This window comes from Rousettus aegyptiacus, unplaced genomic scaffold, assembly GCF_014176215.1.
Source record: "Rousettus aegyptiacus isolate mRouAeg1 unplaced genomic scaffold, mRouAeg1.p scaffold_m13_p_9, whole genome shotgun sequence".
Lineage (NCBI taxonomy): Eukaryota > Metazoa > Chordata > Mammalia > Chiroptera > Pteropodidae > Rousettus > Rousettus aegyptiacus.
Genome location: NW_023416312.1, coordinates 24,328,915 through 24,341,658, shown reverse-complemented (window position 1 = coordinate 24,341,658; position 12,744 = coordinate 24,328,915). Strand labels below are relative to the sequence as shown.

Here is a 12,744-nt window from a genome sequence, read left to right as displayed (position 1 = left end):
GATCCCCTCTCAAATGCACCCCCCCTGCATTCACATGCTTCTGTTGATTATCTTTGGGGACCCAAATGAAGCAAATGACTTATCCCATGAGCTGGGGCAAAGAATTTGGACCTAAGGGGCTCAGCACTTTCTGGGAGGCAACCCCTCCAAAAACCACATCATCTCAGCTCCCTGTGGTCTTCAGCTCTTCCTGTACCTGAGTGGCTCAGATCAGCACTGAGGCAAGTGTCAGCAAGACAATTGTGACAGATCTCAAGCCACATCCACCAATATAACCTCTTCTGTAATAAAGGCCATTTTGAACTTTACTTTTTGTACTTCTATATCTATTTCTAAATTGGTTGGAAGGAGAAGAAAGTGTTATTAATTGACCTTCCTGAAACTCCAACATTTATCACTGTATCCCAGAAATGAAAAGTGCCAGGAACATAATAAGGACTCATTCATATTAGTTGAATGGAAAAAAGTGACAGCAGGATTTGAACCCAGGTCTATCTTCCTCCAAGGCTGTGCCACTTTCTCTTGACCCCATCCAAGAGAGGAGGGCTGGGGTGAGGCTGAGGTGGCAGAGGAAGCAGTGGAATTGCCCTTAACACCTGTCTCTCTTGCTTTTCCACAAAGAAACCGTTTTGTGTGGGCCACAGCCTGGGGTGAGATTAGGCAGCTCTGCCAGTGGGGCCGGGGGAGCCACAGCTTGGATGGGGATGTGCAAATCCCTGGCCATTCTCCTGCTAGCCTCATCTAATCACAACCCTGTGTGTTTTGACCGAAAAGCTCTACCTGCCTCTAGAGATTGATGTGAAGATTAATGCCTGTTTAGCAAATTACAGCTTCCCCAGTACCTCCTGCTCCTGGGAGTGAAGGAGCCTTGGAAATGAAAAATATAAACAAACCTCACCACTCTGTGTCAAGGTTTGGCCACAGTAATGACAGCTGGGCCCACCTCAGCAGAGCGTGGAAGTTTAACAAAGTGAGGTGAGGTCCGGGACATGCCAAAAAAAAGGCCGAGGGAATGCCAAGCTCACCCTTGGGCTCTGGAGCATTTAGGGAGAACACAGAATGGGACAGGGACATTCTAGAAAGACGGCCAAGGGCAACTTGTGGCCAGGGCCTGCCTCCTCTAAAGGCTGAAACTAGAGAGAGAGGGCAGTCCTGTCCACACACACGAGGGAACAGTCTGCCCTTCTCCAAGCTGTTTCTGCTTTTTCCAAGGCAGGGAGCCTGATTTCATTTCTTTCTTATCAGCAACTCAAAAGGAGAATCTGGGGGATTATGGCAACTTTTGCTCAATTTGAGGTTCTTGAGAAATGGACGTAGAGATCGTGGCAAGTGACTCAGCTGATCATGTGTGAATAAAAGAGTCGAGAGAGAAGGCAGAGAAACAGGTTTGAAGGGAGGGAATCTGCAGCAGACTCAGGTGTTGCCCTGCCCAGATGTTTCTGGCATTCCCAGCTTCTATCCGTGCCTGAGACGTCCAACTGTGAGCCCAGGTGACCTCTGCCAGAGGGCGCACTAGCGGCCTCCATGAAGACCAGAGTTCAGCCAGAGACAGCATATGTTAGAAGATAATTATCTCTGCTCCCATACCCTCAGGTAGGAGACTGAAGCAGGCATGATGGGAGCTAACTTTCTTTTTTAACATTTTCTTTTCCTATTAGTTTCAAGTATACAGAACATTGGTTAGGCATTTATATAGTTTAGGACATGATCCCTCTGATTGCTCTTTCTCTCCTCTTGCTCTCTACCTAGCCATTACATTGCTGCTTACTGCATTCCCTATGCCGTGCTCCCCAGCCTCATGACTATCTATCAACTACTAATTTGTACTTCTTTAACCCTTCACTCCTTTATCCTAGCTCCCCAACCCCCTCCCCCTGGCTGTTACCAGATTGTCTTCTGTATTTGTGAGTCTGTTTTTGATTAGTTTGTTCTTTTTGTTTCTTAGTTTCTGCATATAAGTGAAATCATATTGTATTTATCTTTCTCTGTCTGACTTATTTCACTCAGCATAAAAACTTTTAGGTCCATCCACGTCATTGCGAATGGTAGGATTTCATTTTTTTAAATGACTGAGTAATATTCCATTGTATAAATGAACCATAACGTCTTTATCCAGTCACCTGTTGATGAGCATTTAGGTTGCTTCCATATCTTGGCTATTGTAAATTGTGCAGCCACGAACATAGGGGTGCATAGATCTCTACGAATTATTGTTTTGGTTTTCTTTGGATAAATACCCAGAAATGCAATTGCTGTGTCAAAAGGTATATCCATTTTTAATTTTTTGAGAAACCTCCAAACTATTTTCCATAGTGGCTGTACCAATTTGTAGTCCCACCAACAGTATATGAAGGTTCCTTTTTCTCCATGTTCTTGCTAACACTTGTTCTTTGATTTATTGATGATAGCTATTCTGACAGGTGTGAGGTGATATCTCACTGTGGTTTTAATTTGCATTTCTCTGATGATTAGTGACCTTGAGCATCTTTGCATATGTCTATTAGCCATCCATATTTCCTCTTTGTAGAAATATCTGTTCAGATCTTCTGCCCATTTTTTAAATGGATTGTTTGTTTTGTTGTTCATTTGAATGAGTTCGTTATGTATTTTGGATATTAACCTCTTATCAGATGTATCATAAGCGAATATCTTTTCCCATTCAGTCAGTTGTCTTTTGTTTTGTTGATGGTGTTCTTTGCTGTGCAAAAACTTTTTAGTTTGATGTAGTCCCATTTGTTTATTTTTTCTTTTGTTTCTCTTGCTGAGGAGATATGTCTGAAAAATAAATAACTAGTAGCAATATCAGAGAGATTACTGCCTATGTTTCCTTCTATAAGTTTTATGCTTTTAGATGTTACATTTAATTCTTTAATCCATTTTGAGCTTATTCTTGTATACGGTATAAGAAGGTGGTCCAACTTTTTTTTTTGCATGTATCTGTCCAATTTTCCCAACACCATTTATTGAAGAGACTGTCTTTACCCCATTGTATATTCTTGCCTCCTTTGTCATATATTACGTGAGCATTTAGATGTGGACTTATTTCTGGGCTCTCTATTCTGTTCCATTGATCAATGTATCTGTTTTTATGTCAGTATCATGATTTTTTGCTTACTGTAGCCTTGTTGTATAGTTTGATGTCAGGTAGTGTGATACCACCAACTTTGTTCTTTCTCAAGATTACTATGGCTGTTTGGGGTCTTTTCTGGTTCCATATAAATCTTAGGATTATTTGTTCTAGCTTTCTGAAAAATGCCATTGGTATTTTGATAGGGATTACATTGAATCTATAGATTGCTTTGGGTAGTATGACCATTTTAACAATGTTGATTCTTCCTACCCATTTATTTGTATCTTCTTCAATTTCTTTTTTAAATGACTTATAATTTTCTGAAAACAGGTATTCTACCTTCTTGGCTAATTTGATTCCCAGATATTTTATAGTTTTCGACACAATAGGGATTGTTTTCCGAATTTCTCTTTCTAAAAGTTCATCATTGGTGTATAAAAATGTCACTGACTTCTGAATATTTATTTTATAACCTGCTACTTTACTGAATTCATTGATCAGTTCTAACAGTTTTTTGGTGGACTCTTTAGGGTTCTCTCTATTAGTATCATGTCATTGGCAAATAATGAGAGTTGCACTTCTTCCTTTCCAATTTGGATGCCTTTTATTTCTCTTTCCTGTCTTACTGCTGCGGCTAAGACTTCCAATATAATGTTGAAGAGGAATGGTGAACATGAACATCCTTGTCTTGTTCCTGATCTTAAGAAAAACGCTTTTAGCCTTTCTCCATTGAGTATGATGTTAGCTGTAGGTTTGTCATATATGGCTTTTATTATGTTGAGGTATGTTCCCTCTATTCCCACTTTGCTGAGGGTTTTTATCATAAATGGATGCTGGATTTTGTCAAACACTTTTTCTACATCTATTGATACGATCATATGATTTTTATCTTTCGACTTGTTAATGTGGTGTATCACATTAATTGATTTGCAGATATTGTACCAACCTTGCATCCCAGGAATAAATCCAACTTGATCATGATATATGACATTTTTAATGTCTTGCTGAATTCACTTTGCTAATATTTTGTTGTGCATTTTTGCATCAATGTTCATAAGAGATATCAGCCTATAGTTTTCTTTTTTGTAATGTCTTTGTCTGGTTTTGGAATCGAGGTAATGGTACCTCAGAAGGAGTTAGGGAGTCTTCCCTCTTCTTGAATTTTTTGGAATAGTCTGAGAAGAATAGGTGTTGATTCTCTTTGAATGTTTGGTAAAATTTGCCTATGAAGCCATCTGGTCCAGGACTTTTGTTTCCTGGGAAGTTTTTGACTACTGATTCGATTTCATTGGTGGTAATTAGTTGGTTCAGATTTTTTGTTTCTTCTTGACTCAATCTTGGGAGATTGTATGTTTCTAGGAATGCATCTACTTCTTCTAAATTGTCTAGTTTGTTGAATATAATTGCTTGTAGTATTTTCTTATGATCCTTTGTATTTCTGTGGAGTCCGTAGTTATTTCTCCCCTTTTATTTCTGATTTTATTTATTTGAGTCCTCTCTTTTTTTTTTCTTGATGAGTCTGGTTAAGGGTTTGTCAATTTTGTTTATCCTTTCAAAGAACCAGCTCTTGGCTTCATTAATCTTTTGTATTGTTTTCTAGATTCCATTTCATTTATTTCTGCTCTGATCTTTATTATTTCTTCCCTTCTATTCACTTTGGACTTTTTTTTTTGCTGTTCTTTTTCTAGTTCTTTTAAATGTAAGGTTAGATTGTTTATTTGAGCTTATTCTTGTTTCTTGAGGTAGGCCTGTATTGTTATAAATTTCCCTTTTAGGCCTGTTTTCTGTCATTATTTCTCCAAATAGATTCTCAGTCCCTTGCTCTCTTCTCCTTTCGGTACTCCTATGATGAGGATATTGTTATGCTTCATGTTGTCCCAGAGGTCTCTTAAACTATCTTCATTTTTTAAAATTCTTTTTTCTTTTTGTTGTTCTGATTGGGTGTATTCTGCTACTTTGCCTTTCATTTCGCTGATTTGATCTTCGGCTTTGTCCAATCTACTGTTGAATCCTTCTAATGTATTCTTCATTTCAGTTATTGTATTCTTCATTTCTGTCTGGCTCTTTTTTATAATTTCTATGTCCTTTTTATATTTACTATCTCTATGTTGAGGTTCTCATTGAGCTCATCCATTCTCTCCCTTAGATCATTGAGCATCCTTATAACTATTATTTTGAACTCTAACTCTGGTAGGTTGCTTGCCTCCATTTCATTTAGCTTATTTTCTGGGATTTTCTCCTATTGTTTCATTTGTGGCATATTTCTTTGTTTTCTCATTTTATAGCCTCTTTGCATTCATTTTTATGTGTTAGGAATATTTATTTCATCTCTCAGCCTTGGCTAGATGGCCTTATCTGGAAGGTGTCCTGTATGGTCCAGTCATACACTCCCCTTATCACCTGTGCTGGGGGCTCCGGACATGATCTTTGTGTGTGTTCTATGTGATTTTCTGTTGTAGCTAGGTATTTATTGGTGTTAGTACCTCAGTGGATGGAATTAGTGTTCAGGTTGACTAACTGGGAATTGCCTGTCCCCTCAGGGATGAGTTACTGTGTGGGGGCTGACCTCACTAAGTGAGATTTGCCCTAGTAGGCTTGTATACTTGTTGAGACCACCCTTTGTGTATATTGCTTACGGGACTAGTCAGGAGTTGCTCTGTTGTGATCTGGTGACAGACTCCGGGTGCATTGGTTTTGTGGTCCCTTGTGAGGGGCTCCCCCATAGGCCACGGTCAACCACTACTTTTGATTGCTTAGAGCTACCTGGTGGGAGCTGCAAAGCGATCCGCAGATGGTTGTTGCATATGCTGGATTTATAGGTAAATGGAAGAGAAAACGCTGTAGGCAGTGGTCTGGTTATCCCTCGTCCCTGACCTAAGGCAGTTTAGCAGAGGAACCAGTGCTCCTCCAGGTCTGACAGTTCCTGTCAGTTATTCATAAGTCTCTGGAACTGAAAGAGCCTCTGGATGATATGCATGTGGGGTGGTGCAGGGACCCTGGGGGTTTCCTGGATCTATTGAGCAAATTTCTCCCTGCCTCTGCAGCGTAAGTTTACATGCCAGCGCTGTCTCTGTGGCTCACTGTACAAGGTTCAGATTGTAACAAGGCCAGCTGCTGCTCACCTCGAGCCTGCACACACCCAAGCTCTGTGTAAGAATTACCAAATGCAGTTACCATTAATATGTAGGGTAGATAGAGGGCCAGGAGAGAGAGGGAACAATTGGGGAGATCGTTTTATGAACTATATAGATGTCTAACCAATGTACTGTATACCTGAAATTTATTAAAATAAATAAATTATTTAAAAACAAAAAGAATTACCAAAGCTTGTTGGTGTGAGTTTGTGGCTCGCCACCAAAAGTTGTTCCTGGATGGTCGGGCTTTGCGTGGGCTGCACAAACTGAATGCCGTTGTTTGCTGTTGAATTCGTGACCCAAGGAAAGCACAGGATGGGACTTGGTTGTCTGGGAGCAGGCTTGCCACAGGTAATTTGCGAGTTAGATGGGGCACTGTCTCCGTGAAGCTCAATGCTATCAGGCCTATACAGCACCAGATTTGCTGCCAGTGCTGGGACTGCAGGCTCCCATCAAAGTCAGATATCACTGCATGACCTACTGTCATATGTGATGGGCCCACAAACCCCTGAGATTTGCCTAAGTGACACTTTATCTCATGCTGGAAGCAGAATCTTCCTGTCACTGTAGTCCCTGAACTTTGCTCACTTCACTGGCTGAGATCTGTTGACCTCACAGAATGCTCCACCCCAGGGCATAGGCAGCTGCCTATCAATGTGCAGCAGGCACTTTGTGTATTAAATGGGGCAGGATCTCAGAGAGTCAAGGGCCATGAGGCCAATATAACCTCAGATTTGCTGCAACTTCTGTGCCCGAGCGTTCCTGCTGTAGTCACAGATCACAATGAGACCAGCTGCCATCTGGGGCGGTCCCATAGACCCCTGTGCTCCCCAGACAAAATATTTTCACTCTTGCAGGCAGCAAAGGCCTACCTGCAACTGATTTCCATGCAATGCCCTCCCAGTGCTAGCCAAAGTCTGTTGTCTGTGCAGATTGGAAGACGTGGGGGAGGGGCAGGGTGGTGGCAGTTGTCTGTCAATAGGCTGCCTGGGGCAATTTGTGGGTTGGGTGAGGCGGTGTCTCAGGGAGACAATGGCCGTCAGGTCAATACAGCTTTAGTCATGCTGCAACTTTGGTAACCGTTCTCGCGTTCCCACAAAAGTCACAGATCACAGCAAGACCAGCTGCTGTCTGTGATTGGCCCACAGATCCCTGAGATCCACCCAAGTTCATGTTGGCAGCATCTACCTGAAACTGTCCCCAGAATGTACACTTACAGCACTGGCTGCCTGCTATGAATATTTGACCCTGATAGGAGGCAAGGCTTAGCAGTGGCCCAGCAACAAGCTGTCTTGGGCAATCTGCAGGTTGGGTGGAGTGGGCCAGCACTTCCTTATGGTCCTGTGAGAGTTATCTGCATGGGCAAGCTGGCAAAGTCTGTAGATTGCCTCGTAGAGGGGCCTGACTAGGGTACAATGGTGGCTACCCATCCAGCTCTTGTTCTGGAGCTAGGTCATGCAGTCTTTCCATGTATGAATTTTGCCTGAATCTCTGACCCACAACTGGTGTCCCAGATGAGTGTCCACAGGTGAGAGAGCCTGTGCATGGGTCCTTCAAAGGGGTGTCTAGAGTTTCAGTCTCTTTCTTTCTCACCCAGAATCCCCTCTGATTTTTACAGTCAAAATTTTTGGGAGCTCCTCTTCCCTGGGCTGGGGAGACCCAGAATGAGGCTAGGACCTCTCTCTCCTTCAGAGGAGCTTCTGTAGCCTTGCTTTCCCTCCCAGAGTTCCTCCAACACCTGCAGTTGCAGGTCCAGCTCGATTTGTGACTTTGCCCCTCCTTTCAGCTTCAATGTGGTTCCTTTATATTATCAGATGTACATGTTATGAGCAGCTGGACTTCAGGTGATTCTCCACACTGATTATTTTATAATTTGGTTGTAATTTCAATGCAGACCTGGGAGGAGGCAAACTCTGCTTTTACCTAGCCCACCATCTTCATCAGACTTCAAAGGGTAACCTTCTTAATAACGTTTCCTTTCTTTTCCCATTTTGCCTCCCCTACTCCTCTGCATTTTCTCCATATAAACCAGTTATGCCCAAATTTTTTTTCTCAGAGTCTACTTCTGAGGGAGCACAAACGAAGTCAGAATAGAAAGGAGGATCTGGGGAAGCAAGGAAGGGAGAGTGTGGAAAATGCTCCAGGAGGAGCATAAACCTGGTGGCTACCACTTACATAAGAAAAAAAGTATGTTCCTGTCTGTCAAATCTCCTTAAAAAAAAGACAGCAACCTCCCAACTCCACCCTTTCTCCCTTAAGAACAGTCTCTCTTTTTCATGAGGAGGAATAGTGTACTAATAGAATTTACCCATCTGTGAGTGAAAAGATTTCCTGATGACAGCAGGCCTCCGGGCGGGCCCACCCAACTCCACCCTGCCCAGCCCAGCAGAGCCTGGAAAGTGTCTCTGGCTACCATGTGCCGCTGGTCCCCCTGGGCTGGGTCTGGGATGAGGTGGGCACCCAGCAGGCTTGGGAGATAGGTCCTTCCCTGTGGTTCAGTCCCCTCCTCACTCCCCCCAACCCTCCACCATCTCATAGATCTGGAATTTTTAGATTCCTCGTGCAAGAGGAGCCTTTGCTGATTTGTGGTCTTCAGCCATCTGGAGGACAGATTTGAAGGGGCCACCATCGGGATTGGCTGTACTTAGTTTGGAGAACTTTTGATTGATTTACTTTATTTCCTGTCCTAGTCCCATCTGACAACTGTTTCAGAGGTGGCCCAGGGTAAAAATGGAAAACCAAACCCGCTAATTCTGCAGATAAGAGGCCTATACCCCGTGGCCTTCTATGATAAGAGGGCACTTTGAGGGAGCTGGTCTGGCCTAGGGAATGAGCAAGAAGAGGCTCATGGACCACAGGGAGTACTCAGAAGGGTAATAGCCTCATTTTCGGTGTTCCCAGAGACCTCTTCATTCCACCTCCCAATCATAGCAACAGCCCAGAAGGTGAGGAAGGATGAGGGAAGGAGACTGAGAGGGCTCTTTCTGGAGAGGATCCTGTGTGGTGAGGTGGAAAGGGCCATGGAGTGGGCAAAAGAGATGGGATGAGGGTGAATCTTGTCTGTGCCAGAGCTGTCCCATATACCATCTCAAATAACTCTCACATTAACCCTGTGAACTGGAATCTGTTGTCCCATTTCACAGATGAGGAAACTGAGTCATTTGACCAAAGTCAACAAGAACAAGAAGTGAAGAAGCTACTTCTTGATCCCAGGCTTTGCCAGCTTCTGAGTCTATGCCCATGATTTTCACATAAAATCTCACACTGCTCCTCTAGGGATCTGAAGAGTAGGACACCAGGTCCTGTCCTAGACACTAGAGGAGCTGCAAGTTTCATCTCGGAAACTCAACATCTTCTTCTAATGGAAGGTGAGCAAGACTCCCCAAAGTCTTCTGCTTCCAACCATGGATATGCAGAGGGTTTTGTGGGCTGGCAAATAAATGACCTGTAGTAGGTCAGGGGCGCAAGCTCCAAGTGTGGGCTGGACATTATTTCCAGAGACTTGAGGTAGTATTTTTCTGATAAATCGGCTTGCTCTATTTGGGAGTTTAGATATCCCCCCACCCCAATTTCCAGAAGCATTTATATGAGCTGTTTGTGAAGCTGACTCTGTTAGGCCAGTTCTGCGTGCATGGCTATTCCAGTTATCTATTTTTGCATAATAAACCCCATTCTTGAGTGGCCTAGAACAACTGTTTTATTATATTTTACAATTTCATAGGTAAGGAATTTGGACAGGATTTGATTCTACAACTCTTCTGTTCCTACAGGAATTGAGGAAAGTCTCTTAGTGGTATCCCACTGGCAGATAAATTGTTCTGGTGGCTTCACTCACATGTCTAGAACCTTGGCAGGGATGGCTGGCAGGCGAGGTTCAGAGTAGTCTTTCTAGCATGTAGTCTTGGAGTAGTTGGACTTTCTCACATGATGATCCAGGGCCCTAAAAGTGAGTGTCCCAGAGAAGCAGAGGGATGCTGTATGGCCCTTTATGATCATAAAGCCTCAGAGGTTACATCAGGTACTTCATCCATCCTCTATTAGTTGAAGTATTCACAAGCTCACTCAGATTTAAGGGGAGAGGCCATAAACCCCACCTTTTATTGTAAGGAGTATCAGAAAATTAAAGCCATATTTTATAACCGTCATAATGACCCAGCTGTCCAAGTTTGCCTTCAGCCTTCCATGTCCTCACCTCTTCTTCCATACTCCTTCTCCCCTGCCCCCAGCTGATGCTTACCTTCTTTCTCAGGAATGATCTGAAACACTCATTCATCATAAGTGTCATGGTCTTCACATGTTACTCCCTTAAGGGGCATTTTCACTTGAAAATTGTGGCCTGAGAATGGCGTGGCATAACCAAAGGAATGCATTGCTAATGGTGGAATTTCAGGCATTTACCACAGGCCAGTAGGGGATATATTTTTCAGCCAAGGGACTTTCCTGCTATAGACAGCTGGCTGTTCAGTCTACCCTGAGCCTATAAACACCAAACTATGGCTGCTGGTGCTCTAAAAGCAGCCTGAACAGCAGCTTCCGCACAGTGATTCCCCAGCCTTTACTGAGAATCAGTACCCAGAGGCTGAAGAAGGGGAGGAGGTGATGTTTCTGGGCCACGCTGGTGGCCAGCTCAGAACTACATAGCTTCAGTGCTTTATAGTATAGAATGCAGAGAATGAAGAGAGTGGTGTGCACAAAATTCAAGTTTGTTTGAAAGTTAAAATATTTATGTAGCGTAGGCTCCCCTGGAGCATGCTACCTTCTTTTCCTCATTATTTTATTTCTCATCACTAACCTGTACATTAGAAGCAAAGAACATGGCAAAAAAAGATTATGTAATAATGACCTGATATAGGATAATGCTAATTTCAAGCAAGTGGGAAAATCCCACAACTCCATCTGACACACGCACGTGCATGCACACACAAACACATACACATTCCACATCTCATCAAGACTTTATCTTATTAGTTTCCTTGGTTTGGTTTAGTCAAGGCAAAGTGAGTATAGCTCGTATATTTCAGTTTCTCAGATAAATTTCAGAAATTTCCACACAGGGTCCTTTTAATGTATCCCCCTTTTAAACCAAAGCTCATAGTGCTTAGTTTCAGGGGAAAAGTGAAGAGACATTTGGGAGGTTCTGAAAGGAGGCACCAATGGCATTATGAGTAACTTTAAGTGAGCACTTACTATGTGCAGGCACCTTTCCAAGTGTTTTCCATGTATAGACTTCATTTAACTGTCGCAACAGACCTGGAGGCTGGTACCAGAGTTATCCCTATCTGACAAATGAGGGTTCTGAGGCCCAGAGACATTATGTAAACAGCTCAAAGACAGAGATCTAGGAGATAGCAGAGATGAGATTTGAACCCAGGCGGTATGTTTCCAGTGCCTGTTAATACACTAGACCACATATTGATTCTGGCCCTCTGCTTTTGGCCTATACTTCTGGGATAAATTCAGATCAAATTTAGATGAGGGCTAATCTCAAATAGATGAGAGGCCCATGGGTGGGCTGGGGAGGTAAGCAACTGAGAAAGTTGACTTGGTGGTCAACTTTTGTAAGATGAGGGGCTTTGGCTGATAAGAACACAAAACTAAAGCCTTTTGTTGCAAAATTCAGGAGAGGTATTTGTCTGGACGATGAAAACAGGGAGCTTTGCTCAGATCTCTCCAGCCTGTATACCTAGTAGACCTTGTAGTCACAAAAGGAGCTCCATGGGCCTCTTTTTCTAGATCAAATGCTTCTGGAAACATTCCTCCCAAGCTGCACATAGGCTACCTGTGTCATTAATCCTGGAAAGGCAGACCCCTGGTACAGGCCCATGCTCTGCAAAGAGCCAGGAAATCTGGGGTTTGGTCCCAGCTTTGCTGTAACTTGCTGTGGGATCTTGGGCATCTCACTTTCTCTCTCTCTCTCCCTCTCTGAATTTCTGTTTCTTCATCTAGAAACTTGCATTATTTGATCTCCGAGTTCCCACCAGACTTGAAATCTTGATACTTTATGAATCATAAAGGCAGTCAACAAAAACTTTCAAACTCCAGAATCAATTTGGGCTGGAGAGAGTAAGAGAGCATAGAGGGAAGAAGTTGACTTATGATAGACAGTTTGCAAAGAAGACAGGTGAATGAAGTTGTAGGATTTCCAGTCTGTGGAAGCATTGTACCTCCTAAAATGCTTCTCTGCTTTAGGGGATTGTGAGCCAAAAGACTCTTAATGGGGACAAATCTCTCATTGTATAATGATTTCCATTAAAAAAATTTAAATGTAAATCTCCCTGGGAGAGAGAATTATTTCATTGACTTAAATTCATGCTAAGGTGTAAATGGCTGACACAAGATTTATTCCGAAGAGTAGGGTTTTTTTAGGATGGGAGCCTGGGTCTAGGAGCCTGAAGGCAAAGAAGAAAGAGCCCCCCAAAGGGCAGGGGTTATAAAAGAGTGCAATAACGTGCTTAGTTTATAGCCCAATGTTGCTTTATCCACCACTCTCCCCACCTTTCCCTATTCTGACGCAGGAGCCACATTGGTGAGATTTCTGGT

At 43.0% G+C, this 12,744-nt stretch overlaps 1 long non-coding RNA gene across 1 annotated transcript in view; it reads left to right on the top strand.

Annotated features, from left to right (window-relative positions):
- Nucleotides 1-9,573, top strand: part of LOC107516652 — a 47,837-nt gene extending 38,264 nt beyond the window's left edge. The window contains exon 3 of the long non-coding RNA XR_001598346.2: nucleotides 9,481-9,573. This is a non-coding gene — a long non-coding RNA (uncharacterized LOC107516652). The remainder of the gene's footprint in view (nucleotides 1-9,480) is intronic.
- Nucleotides 9,574-12,744: the final 3,171 nt, after the last annotated feature.